The following is a 13564-nucleotide window of genomic DNA, read 5'->3' as shown; positions in this document are numbered from 1 at the left end:
GGCCCAAGGTCAGGGAAGATGTGCGGGAGTATGTGAGAGGGTGTGAACAATGCCAAAGAGCCAAGGGGGAGAGGCAGGCGCCGGCTGGTTTATTAGAACCACTGCCCACACCTGAGAGACCGTGGGAAGCAGTGGCAATAGATTTCATGACTGATCTGCCAAGGTCTAGAGGGAAAACAGCCATCATGGTTGTAGTAGACCTGTTAACTAAAATGGCCCACTTCATAGCCTGCTCACATGCGGTTACAGCAGAAGAAACCGCCAAATTGTTTGTAGAGAATGTGTTTAGGTTGCATGGCGCCCCCTTGAGGGTGGTTTCAGACCGAGGGAAACAATTTACTTCCAGGTTCTGGAGGAAGCTCATGAGCTTACTGCATGTAGAGGTTAATTTCTCGACGGCCCGTCATCCTGAAACCAACGGGCAGGCGGAAAGAGCAAATGGGGTTCTCCAACAATATTTGAGGTGTTATGTTAATGACAGAGAGAATGATTGGGTGGAGAAGCTGGCGTTGGCAGAATTTGCCTACAACAATGCAGAGAACGTGTCCACGGGGATGAGCCCCTTTTTGGCTAATCACGGGTGCCATCCCAGAGCCTTCCCAGGGGGGGAGGGGGAGAACTGGAGCGTTCCAGCTGCAGAACAGTTCGTGGAAGAAATGGAAGCGATCCATCGCCAGCTCCAACTCAACTTAAACAGGGCTAAGGAGGAATATAAGAGGCAAGCAGACAAAAACAGAAGGGAAGGTGAAAGCATCAGGGTGGGGGACCAGGTGTGGCTGTCAACCCAAGGGTTGCCATTCAAAGGAGGTTGTAAGAAATTAAGACCCAAAAGGCTGGGTCCGTTTGAAGTCATACAGCAGGTCAATCCAGTGGCTTTCAGGCTCCGGTTACCGAACCACATGAAGCTGCACCCAGTTTTTCACAGGTCGTTGCTGTCACCGTATAGAGGAGACAGTGAGGGGAGGGTCACTAGGGGACCAGCAATGGAGGAGAAGGAACACAGCTACCATGTAGCGGAGATCCTCGATTCCAGGTGGAAGGGAGATCAAGTAGAGTATTTGGTAATGTGGGAAGGGGAACCGGAGTCGGAAAACACCTGGGTTAGGGCAGAGGATGTCAATGACGAGGTTTTAATAGAGACTTTTCATCAGAGGTTCCCACGTAAACCTCAGCCTGTAGCGAGGTTCCGAAGGGAATACTTTGCCACCACCGACGAGGAAGAGGAGTTGGAGGGGTTTCCAGATTCTGAAGAGGAGGAGGATTCAGCTGGCCAGGACGACGATCGATGGAGAGAATTGTTCGAGACGTCAGAAGATGAGGAAGATTCGTTTCGGGGTTTTAGCCCTTCACCTCCCAGGGGGGAGGAATTGGGAGGGGGTGAGGGGGGCCCTGGAGGGGAAGTGGATGTCAGGGAACTGCCATCAGAGCATCAGGTGGTGGAGGGACTCAGGCAGGATGAAAGAGACTCAACTGCTGAAGCAGGGACCAGCAGGGGGAGGAGTGGGTCTCTGAGGGAATGCGAGCAGGAGGGAGGGCTCAGGGAGGCTTCCAGCGAGAACAGTGGGGAGGTATCGGAGTCTCCCATAGGGAGACCCATACCTCGCAGGAAACTGTCACGCCGTGAGTCCAGGAGACGCGTTTCCGTTAAGGAACTTCTTTGCTGGAAACGCTTCCGCAGGCAGCCACTGTCGGACTCTACTAGTGACTAGAGCAGACATGTCTGAGGAGCTCCGTCACACACGGAGGTTTGTGGGGGCGCACAAACTCTGAGGGAGCACGTTTTCACGCACAAGCAGCTAATCAAACCCTTACACTCCGCTAACCCAGAAATAGTGCTTCAGGATGAGAACAGAAATCGTGCTCCGGCGGCGCGGCAGCAGCAGGAGGCTCTATTAGCTAAAGTGGTGCTTCAGGTTAAGAACAGTTTCAGGTTAAGTACGGACCTCCGGAATGAATTAAGTACTTAACCTGAGGTACCACTGTATTGTATTTGTGACCATGATGCTCATTTGCCTTCAGTAGCAGTAAAGCTCTGCTGGATGAGATATTAATTGCCTCTGGTCTTATTTTTGGGGAATCCTGCAACCTGTCTATGTTTTTACTCTGCTAACTATACATTGGAATATGCTCTGGATCAATACTGAGTAGAATTCCATGACAGTGAGTTCACAGCATACTAAGCGAGGGCTGGGGGAAACTAATTTGCTTCTCAGAATCTCCTCCACTGAACACTCAACCTTAAAGGCATCCACATTTCATTGGGTGTAAAACAAATTATTGTTTTAACGGGGATGGGGTTTTCAACTTGGGTGGGTGCTGTTTTGTTTGGAGGGTGGGGCTGTTTTAAACTGTTAAATGTTATAGGTTAATTTTTGTACTTGTGTGCTGGAGTATTGTTTAGGGACATTTGTTACATGTGCATTGTTTATTAGCATGTATACATTAGTATTATTGTTTTGATTGTTTTGATTATGTTTTGATTATTTTTATTAACCTGTGTGGAAGACTTGCAACGTATCAGCATGTGGCTAGGGCTTGTTACCCAACATAACTTTGACTAGCATGGATTTTTTGAAGTAAAATAACAGCACATAATTCTCAGGGGAAGAAACAAGACCTCTTAACTGCTATGATCACACCCATTTTATCGTGTCCTAACAGATCTTGCACAGAAAAGCGCCAAAAAATTAGTCACATTTAATAAACAAAGTGCAAAGATGGAAGGGGTGTGCGTGAAATATCATTCTTTTCCCCTGGCTATACGCATATTCTTGCATGATTTGTACTGTGCTGCTAAATGCATAAATATTTGGGGGGAGGGGATTACCTCACACTAGATGTCAAAGCAGCATTTCCCCAGCGAATTTTCCCATAACTCATTGCTGTTCCTTCCCTCACTTTTGCTGGAGTAATTTGCAGCTACTTCTATTTCCACATGGTGCTGTGGGTTAAACCACAGAGCCTAGGACTTGCCGATCAGAAGGTCGGCGGTTCGAATCCCCATGACGGGGTGAGCTCCCGTTGCTCGGTCCCTGCTCCTGCCAACCTAGCAGTTCGAAAGCACATCAAAATGCAAGTAGATAAATAGGTACCGCTCTGGTGGGAAGGTAAACAGCATTTCCGTGCGCTGCTCTGGTTTGCCAGAAGCGGCTTAGTCATGCTGGCCACGTGACTCCCTCGGCCAGTAAAGTGAGATGAGCGCCCCAACCCTAGAGTCAGTCATTACTGGACCTAATGGTCAGGAGTCCCTTTACCTTTTACTATTTCCACATATGTGATGTGCTCCAATGTCTCTGCTAACCAAAGCCACTGATTCCCAGTAAATCCCAGCATTCAAGGACACTTATTTGGTTAGTCAGTTTCATACAATTTATATACTGCTTGGTTGCGAAATAAAAATAAAAACCCATCAAGGCGTGAAGCAGAGTTATGACAGGACAGCCATCCTTCTTGTCCCCATGCTTTCATTGCACTTCTCCAACTTTCCCTCCACTCAGGAATAACGACAGAGAGAAAAACATTGTCCCTTCAATTTACTTTTCCAGAGACCGGGCAACCAATGTTGGTGACCTTGGGCCAGACATGGCACCAGAAGCTGAATGGAGACTGTCAAGAAGAGAGACTATAATCCTATACCCCTACCCCATTACATTGCATAATATTCACTTCAAAGCCTACTGGTGCCCAGTGTTTCCACTGTGAATTGGCCAGGAATTTCGTAGAGTTATATGGAAGAAGAGATAGAAGTTCAGTAAGGTGCCGAAATCCTAAGGGAGCAGAAAAGACCACTTATGTATGTGACCACAGCTGCACAGATGTTATTGGCCCAGAGATGGAAAGAAGATAAAGTCCCTACCAGAGAAGAATGGCAGATCAAGTTGACGGATTGTACCAAAATGGCTCAAATGACCGGAAGAATCAGAAATCAGGAAGACCAAAATTTTAATAAGGAATGGGGGACATTTATAACCTATCTTAAAAACAATTGTAAACAGTTAAAATCATTAGTAGGATTTGGATATCCCTTGTAGTGAATTCTGGACACAAGGGAGATGTGAAAGATGTGGATGATCATACAAGATGCAGGAGAAAAGGACTAACCATAGGACCCACAAAGGGGAGGAGTGAAGTCCTAGAGATTTTTTGGAATCTTGTTTCTATGTTGTATTATAATAATAATAAAATTTTATTTATATCTCGCCCTCCCCAGCTGAAGCCGGGCTCAGAGCTGCTAACAACAGTAAAATGATACAACATTCTAAAATCATTTCATTATAAAATCAGTTCAAATTAGATTAGTGGCAACTATTGGGCTACAGTTCTGTGAAGATTGCCAAAGGAGGGGGTCAGGCTGTGCCCTGGCCAAAGGCCTGGTGGAACAGCTCTGTCTTGCAGGCCCTGCTGAAAGATGTCAAGTCCTGCAGGGCCCTAGTCTCTTGTGACAGAGCATTCCACCAGACTGGAGCCACAGCCGAAAAAGCCTTGGCTCTGGTTGAGGCCAGCCTAACCTCTCTGTGGCCTGGGACCTACAAGATGTTTTTGTTTGAAGACCGTAAGGTCCTCCGTGGGACATACTAGGAGAGGCGGTCTCATAGGTACGAGGGTCCTAGGCCGTATAGGGCTTTAAAGGTTAAAACCAGCACCTTAAACCTGATCCTGTACTCCATCAGGAGCCGGTGCAGCTGGTATAGCACTGGGTGAATGTGATCCCGCAGCGAGGACACCGTAAGGAGTCTCGCCGCGGCATTCTGCACCCGCTGGAGTTTCTGGGTCAGTCTCAAGGGCAGCCTCATGTAGAGTGAGTTACAATAATCCAGTCTGGAGGTGACCGTCGTGTGGATCACAGTGGCTAGGTCAGGGCGAGAGAGGTAAGGAGCCAACTGCTTAGCTTGGCGGAGATGAAAAAATGCTGCCTTTGTTATAGCTGCAATCTGCGCCTCCATGGAAAGGGAGGTGTCAAATATTACACCCAAACTCTTAACGGATGGTGCTGGCACTAATTGTGCCCCCGCAAGAGATGGGAGTTGCCCCCCCAATCCCATATCGTCCCGACCCAGCCAAAGGACCTCTGTCTTCGAAGGATTTAACTTCAACCGGCTCCCACGTAACCATCCAGCCATAGCTTCCAAACATCTGATCAGTGTGTCTGGGGCCGAGTCAGTTTGTTCGATATGTGACTAAAAGGTTTTAATCTGAAAAACCAAATAAATGAATATTTGGGGGAGGGGGGGTAGAAGCTCAATGAAGAAGGTAACTCCAACAATGGAGAACAGGTGGATTCACTTAACAGGGAGAAGCAGCAGCAGCACTTCAGAAACCTCACTACAACTGGAACAAGAACACCACTAAATACATCTGGACCAATGTCGTACCCCATAAATTGCGGCTATATGAGGATTGAACTGCATTGTGTTGTGTTGAGAAGCAAATTGCTAGATGTCACAAAAGCTTCCTTTGTGGTTGAGGTCCATCAGGATCTTGCCTTCCCAAGGCAGGTGAATATAAGCCAGACAGAGAAGATCCATACCTTTCAAGATCCATACCTAGATAGTCTCCAGTTGTCTGGCTGCCTAGCAAAATAAACTTTCCCTCCCTGGGTGGGTCTTGAACAGGATGACTTTGTGAGCTTTCTCCAGGCATCCTGCCCACTGAGTTACGCAGGTGCTGTGTTGTATTGGCTCTCTTGCTCTCCTGTACTGGGATTTGAACTCCTGGATGTAGGGATGCCTTGGCACTGTACGTAGTGGGGTCACTACTATTTTCCTTGTCACTTCCTTTTATCTTTCCATTTTCCTTTTATAAAGGTGTTATGTACTGAGTTGAATAGGATCCAAACTGCAGCAGTCTGATTGGTCCTAGAACAATAGGATCCAAATTGCAGCAGTCTGATTGGTCCTAGAACAATAGGATTCAGAATGCAGCAGTCTGATTGGTCCTAGAACAATGCAGCAGTATGATTGGTTGGCAGGAACCACCCAATCATGCTCCAGATAGAAGTGAATCCACAACCTGATTGGCTTACAGTAGAATTCCGGGATTAGCCAATCATGTGCAGCCCATTGTGTAAATAATGTATATAAAGCAGATACTGTGAGGGGACTTTCATTCATTCCTCCTCACCACTATGAGCTGAATAAAGAGCATGAAATCACTTTGCGACTCTGAGTATATTTCACTGGCGACGAAGGTGGGATCCCGCTGAGCTGACTGCCACACACCGCACCGCAGCACCGCCACCTGCCGCACCGCTGCCTCGCACCGTGTATCCAGGCTGCAGCTCCGGGACACAAGGAACTCAGAATGGCAACCAACAGCAGCTTCTCGCCGTTCAACCCAGCATCTGGAGACTGGGAAGCGTACGCCTCCCGTTTCACCTTCCTTCTAGAAGCCAAAGGGGTCACCGATGAAGAAGACACCAAGAAGAGGGCGATATTCTTCAGTGTCTGCGGAGAGGAGACATTTGAAATTGCCCGGGCTCTCCTTGCGCCTGAAGACGTCGCTTCTGTTCCATACAAAACAATAATGGAACAGTTGAAGGGGCACTTTTTGCCGCAGCCCTCAGTGGTGGCTCGTCGAAATGCCTTCTACGCAAAGCGGCAAGCCCCTGGGGAAACCATAACTGGGTTTGTGACCTCTCTCCGCCAAGCTGCGCGGTTCTGCAACTTCTCAGAGCTGGAGAACATGCTTCGTGACCGCCTCGTCGGTGGCCTGAAGGATGAGAAGCTGCAACGACGCCTCTACGCTAAGAAGGACCTAACGTTCCAGGTCGCTCTGGAGGAGGCCCTGGCAACGGAAGCTGCCGAGAGGTCGACGCAAGAGGCACTGCCGAGCCTGCCATCCCAACCGAGGGTCCACCACGAAGACCTCACCGACGACTCAGGATCCAACAGGGAGGAGGTGCACCGAGTACAGCAGCGCACTCAAGCAGCGCACAGACCACAGCTGCCTCGACGAGAAGGAGGAAACTGCGCAAGCTGCGGGGAGAGTCACGAGAGGAGGACCTGCCGTTTCCGCAACGCAGAGTGCAGGCAGTGCAGAAAATCAGGACACATCGCCCGGGTGTGTCGGGCTCGGCCCACCCGACACCAGGCATCAGATGACCAATCCAAGAGCCCCAGGTCCCGGGGCCCAACGCACCAAGGCAACTCGACGGAGCTCACGGACTGCCAGGTATACCAGTTGCCCCACCCCAACGTAGAGAAAATTTATGTAGAGGTACAGATAGAGGGGGCCCCATGCCGCATGGAGCTTGACACGGGTTCAACTCTATCCATAATCTCGGCAAGGACCTTAAGGAAACTGTGTCCTACTGGGGGCCCCAAACTCAGGCCGGCCCCATTCACCCTACGGGACTTCCAGAAACGTAAGGTCCCCACAATGGGGGTGGGGACCTTCAGGGTGCAATACCGAGGGCGGACGCGGCAACTGGACTTGCTTGTGGTCAAGGGCCCCTACATTAGCTTACTGGGATTGGCATGGTTTGGACCACTGGGGCTAGCTGTCACCGGGGTGAACCACACTAGCTTACAAGTGGACGTGGACGCCATATGCAAGGAATTTCCAGGGGTTTTCGACGGGAAATTGGGACAGTATATGGGCCCCCCCATTGCGCTACAGCTTGACCCCGCAGTACGACCAGTCAGGCTCAAGGCCCGCCGGGTTCCGTTCGCCTTGAAACCCCGTATAGACGAGGAATTGGACCGACTCGTGGAGCAAGGAGTGCTGGAGCCGGTGCCTAATGCCCCCTGGGAAACCCCAATCGTCACACCCGTCAAGCCTAATGGTTCGGTCCGCATCTGCGCAGACTACAAATGTACCATAAACAAGGCCCTCACGGCCCACGCATACCCAGTGCCAGTGGTCAGCCATGTCCTTGCCACCCTGGCTGGGTCGAAAATTTTTGGCAAGCTGGACTTGGCCCAAGCATATCAACAGCTGCCAGTAGATGAGGCCACAGCAGAGGCACAGACGATTGTGACGCACAGAGGAGCGTTCAGGGTAAAGCGGCTGCAATTTGGGGTCAGTGTGGCACCAGGCATATTCCAGAATCTAATGGACTCGCTCCTTAAAGGGATTCCTGGCGTCACCCCCTTCTTCGATGATGTGTTGATTGCCGGGCCCACACCAGAGGAGTTTGAGGACCGCCTCCGCACCGTTCTGCACCGTTTCCAGACGGCGGGTCTCAAGGTGAAGCGGGAAAAATGTCTACTAGGAGTGCCTCAGGTGGACTTTCTGGGATTTATGGTGGACGCAGAAGGGGTCCACCCGACTGGGGACAAGGTACGGGCCATTTGTGATGCCCCAGCGCCCAAGAGCAAGACTGAACTTCAGGCCTTCTTGGGACTATTGAACTTCTACCATTCCTTCCTTCCCCACAAGGCGGCGGTAGCGGAGCCCCTACACAGACTCCTGGACAAGCGGGCCCCTTGGGTGTGGGGCCAGCGGCAGGAGGCCGCATTCCAGGCCGTCAAGGACTTGCTTGTCTCAAACTCGGTCTTGGCACACTTCGACGAGAGGCTGCCTGTAGTGCTAGCATGCAACGCCTCACCCTATGGCATTGGCGCTGTCCTGGGGCACCAACTCCCGGATGGAAGAGAGGTACCGGTGGCGTACTTTTCCCAGACACTCAACGCAACCGAGCGGAACTACTCGCAAATCGACAAGGAGGGGCTGGCAATCGTGAAAGGAGTAAAAAAATTCCATGATTTCTTGTACGGGCGGCCCTTCACCGTGGTGACTGACCACAAGCCTTTGCTTGGCTTGTTTGCCCCCGAAAAGCAGACCCCCCAAGTGTTGTCTCCTCGTGTCCTCAGGTGGTCAATTTTCCTTGCCAGCTACCAGTATGCACTGATTCACCGACCTGGGAAGGCGATGGGCCACGCGGACGCCCTCAGCAGGCTACCACTACCGGAAACAGGCCCTGACCCAGCACCTGCACAAGAGGTTATGAGCCTGGAGCTGCTTCCCGACCGCCCCATTCAGGCACAAGAAGTTGCACACCATTCCAAGAAAGATAGGGTCATCTCCCGGGTCCTGGACTGGGTGTGGAGGGGATGGCCCAGCAGCAGCCCCGAGCCAGAATTCGCCGGCTACACAACCCGCAAACATGAGCTGTCAGCCCACAAGGGGTGCCTGTTATGGGGAAGCAGAGTCGTTGTTCCCCAGCCCCTCCGCAAAAGGGTCCTCACAGCCCTACACGAGACACATCCAGGGGTAGTAAGAATGAAGGCCCTGGCCAGGAGTTATGTGTGGTGGCCGGGGATCGATGGAGAGATAGAGGCCTGGGTCAAACACTGCCAGGCCTGCCAAGAATCCCGCCCAGATCCCCCAAAGGCCCCAGTCCAGTCCTGGGAGTCCGCCCGAGCACCATGGTCACGCCTGCATGTGGATTTCGCTGGCCCCTTTCAGGGGAAAACATTCTTCATAGTGGTGGACTCCTACACCAAATGGCTGGAAGTCGCACTGGTACCGTCCACTTCCACGTCCGCAGCCATCCGGGTACTACGCAGGCTTTTTGCAACCCACGGGCTCCCTGACACTCTCGTCTCAGACAACGGGACTGCATTTACATCAGGAGAATTCCAAACCTTCACAGCGCAGAACGCCATCCGCCACATCCGTTCGGCGCCATTCCACCCTGCCACCAATGGCCAAGCAGAACGCATGGTGCGGACCACCAAGGACACCCTTCGCCACATGACGCAAGGGGACTGGGAGTACCGCCTTGCCACATTCCTCCTAGCACAGCACAGCACCCCCAGCTCAACGACTGGCCGGAGCCCCGCTGAACTACTAATGGGTCGGCGCCTTGCAATCAGATTGGACCGCCTTCACCCCGATAGAGCTCAGGATGAGGTAGTGGTGGGGGAAGGCAGGAACCCCCGGACCTTCGAGGCCCAGGACCCAGTGTACGCAAAGAATTTTGGGGCAGGCCCAGCATGGGTACCCGCCACAGTCACCAGGGTCACTGGCCCCGTGTCGTACGAGGTGCTAACGGATGGGGGGCAATGCTGGCGCCGCCACTGCGACCAGATACGGCGACGATTCCCGGGAGAAAACCAGGAGGAGGACAGGTCAGAGGAGTCCCAAGGGAACAGCGGGGCAGTGAGGCCCATAGAGCAGGAGGGGCCAGCAGGAGAGGCAGAATCAGTAAATACAGAGAGGACCCGTGAGGCCGAAAGGACACCGGAACCAGAACCACGACTGAGCGAGCCGGTTGCGCCAGACCAAACAGCCCCATCACAGCCAGCATCCTTGGAACACGAGCCAGAACCTGAACCCCGGACCAGGGAACACCTCAGGCCGCAACGCACACGTAGGCCGCCAGCGTACCTCAAGGACTATGAATGCGACCTCCCTGGCAGGACTGGAACTTAGAGGGGAGGGGTGTTATGTACTGAGTTGAATAGGATCCAAACTGCAGCAGTCTGATTGGTCCTAGAACAATAGGATCCAAATTGCAGCAGTCTGATTGGTCCTAGAACAATAGGATTCAGAATGCAGCAGTCTGATTGGTCCTAGAACAATGCAGCAGTATGATTGGTTGGCAGGAACCACCCAATCATGCTCCAGATAGAAGTGAATCCACAACCTGATTGGCTTACAGTAGAATTCCGGGATTAGCCAATCATGTGCAGCCCATTGTGTAAATAATGTATATAAAGCAGATACTGTGAGGGGACTTTCATTCATTCCTCCTCACCACTATGAGCTGAATAAAGAGCATGAAATCACTTTGCGACTCTGAGTATATTTCAAAAGGTCTCTATCCAAAGGCAGATCTTTGGTTTAATGTCACCCTAGAACATGGGTAGGCAAACTATTATCCCTTATTGATGATGTCCCTTAAATTTCCCGGGTTTCAAAGGAAGCAGCTCCTCTCCCTCCCTCCCTGCTGGCCAGGGAGGAGGGAGGCTCCAACTGTGTTGCTTGGCTGCGTTGCTCACCCAATAAGGAGTCTAAGAACGGCCGGGGGGGTGGAGCTTGCATGCCTTGTGCCGATCAAATCGGCTGTGTTGCCTGGGGACTCGCCTTTGCTCAGCGCTTCCCAGCGGAGAGGTGACGGTGGTTTTCCTTGCTGCGTCCCCTTTGCCGGGTTGCTGCGCTGTGGGAACCACCGCTTGAGGCTTCATTTGGCTGCTGGCTGGGCTTGGGCTTTCTGCCTTTGTCTCGGAGGGGCTCAGAAGTTGAACACACCTGTGCTCTGAAAATCCCTTATTTTGGCTTCTGATCCTTTATTTTCGAGGCTGCTGGTCCCTTATTTTCAAATATGTAAGTTGACAGCTATGAAACTGAGACCTGGTACTGATGGCATGAGTACTTGTTTTCCATTTGTTCAAATTGTGTATTTGCAAATGAGCTGCTTATCTGAAAAAGAACCACACATCTCCAGTGCTCTCTCCTAGCAAGGAGGCTAGCTCTGCAATTTCCCAGCTTTGGGGGCAGATTGACGTGAAAAACGCTAATATTATTATTACCATTATTACCATTTATTAAATTTGTATACTGCCCTACATCCGAAGAACTCGGGGCAGTTCACAGCATAAAAATACAAGATAAAAACACAAAATACATAATAAAAACAAGAAAAAAACAAAACAATAATGTCCCCTTCCACAAACACATTTAAAAGGATATAGGATGCTAATAAACTTTAATTCTCTTAATTTGAGTTCCCTTTTAAAGAAAACAACATGTTTGATGCACTAAATGTGGGCATAATATGTCAGACATATGACTCATGTAAAAGCTGAGAGGAATTCCAAGAAAAATGACCGTGAAATTGAATGACATCCAGAATGCTGCAGTTTGTTTACGCTTGCAAGAAAACAGAAGTGAGGGAATAAAATCACACTGCTGGCCACGAGGGTCCGTTGACTGGTTTTACTTGTGCTAGAGGCCAAGCCACTTGGTGAAGACTTTTGCCTTGAAAATCAAGATATAACTCCTTGAATAAGTAATTTTAAAAAAGCAGAGAGAGAAGCACAAGCCAAGAGTGCATTCGAATATATATTGTCTGCATGAGCCTTTGCACTGGCTCTTAAATAGGTGTCTGCACCTAAGAAGGAGAACATAGCATCGCTTTGCCACATTTACTAGGCTTGGAAATATGAGAGTGTTACGCTGAGCTGCCTCTCCCCTTGCATTGCCCACTGAGGGAAGCTGATGTGACTCTTCTCAGCACCCTCAGTGAGGGAAGCCACCTTTGCCTTCACAGCACTTTATATGTGAAGATGCTTAATTTATTTTTGGCTGCTATTCTGTTAATGTTGTTAATATCGTTTGCTGATTATACTGTATTGATTTGTTAATCATGTAATATGACTTTTGCTTAGGTTGTGATGTTTGGCTTATTTTTTAGTTGTTGCTCTGTTAACACTGTTTTATAGATTGCAGTTGTTTCGCTGAGTGAAAAATGAGATCCCAGAATTTCCTATGTGGGTGGTGAAATAGGGGGCGGGGGAGCAATTTACTGATTTTTTTGAGGTAGGGGGAGATGGTAATTCTCCTGACATTTGGATGGAGACAAACGAAATAATCAGAAAATTAGCTAGAACACTCCCTAGGCGCATGGGATTTATGAAGGTCAAATAACCAAGGAGCATCTTTAAAAACTGCCCAAGGGGTGGAGGGAAGAACAAGGCTTCAGAATGTCTCCCCTCTTACCTTATCTTCTGTGGCAGCAGGGGAGGCAGAAGACCATTCTCTGGGCTTTCAACTGAGCCAAAGATACTTGTCTGAAGGAGACAGATGTTTCCGATGTCAACTGATCAAAAAAAAAAAAAGATAGTTCTCTGAAGCAGACAGACATCTGCAGTGTCAACCGATCTGAAGGGAAGCAGCTGAAGGAGCTTTTAACTGATCTCAGGATCCTTTCAAACAACTCACCTGGTTTCCTGGGAAACAAAACATTTTGCAGCCCATTGTGAAGTCAGATCTTGGCCAAGGCCTCACCCAATGGACTGTGGGCTATCTCTCTCCATCTCAGGCCCATGTCAACACTTGGTATCTTCATCCACCTTCCAAGCCCCTTGATTTACCCCTCACTAGGGGGGCCAGGGCATCTGGTTCTGGGCTTCCCATAGTTTCCCACCCCCTGCCTCGCATTCCTATGGGAATCAAAGGGAATAAGGTGGGCCCTGACTGTGATCCAGTTTCCAACACCTCTTGAAATTTCACCTGACTGCCCAGGGTGTTGGGTGGCCAGCTGTTCCTCATTTAGTCATTGTGTATTATCGGTTCCAGTGGTTTGAAAGTTCTTGCCTTTTCATTTTAGTGTGTGGGCTACAACTTCTCTTTCCACCTGGCTAACTCACCACCTCTAGGCAGCTTTCAGAAAACACATTTGTACTTCCAGGGGGTTTTATGTGGTGCTTTATTTTCACTTGAAAACCCACCTTTCCTCCAACGAACTCAAAGTGGCATATATGGTGTGCTTTCCCTGTCCAAATTATCCTCGCAATAACCCTCTGAGGTAAGATAGGAAAGTTTTTAATGTTTGAAATTGTATTCTGTTTTTAATCTTCTGTTTAAAGCCCCCCAGAGTAGCTGGGGAAACCCAGCC

General features: G+C 50.1%; 1 protein-coding gene across 1 annotated transcript in view; it reads right to left on the bottom strand.

The window, feature by feature from the left end:
- The window catches only part of RBPJ (recombination signal binding protein for immunoglobulin kappa J region), an 87794-nt gene extending 75019 nt beyond the window's left edge, over positions 1-12775 (bottom strand). The window contains exon 1 of the mRNA XM_081207812.1: positions 12667-12775. The gene's annotated coding sequence lies outside the window, so the exon portion shown is untranslated. The remainder of the gene's footprint in view (positions 1-12666) is intronic.
- Between the last annotated feature and the right edge of the window lie 789 nt (positions 12776-13564).

The sequence above is a fragment of the Podarcis bocagei genome (genome assembly GCF_964188305.1).
Source record: "Podarcis bocagei genome assembly, chromosome: 9".
In the NCBI taxonomy this organism is placed as follows: Eukaryota; Metazoa; Chordata; class Lepidosauria; order Squamata; family Lacertidae; genus Podarcis; species Podarcis bocagei.
The sequence above is the reverse complement of the archived record's forward strand: the minus strand, read 5'-3'. Positions and strand labels throughout refer to the sequence as shown.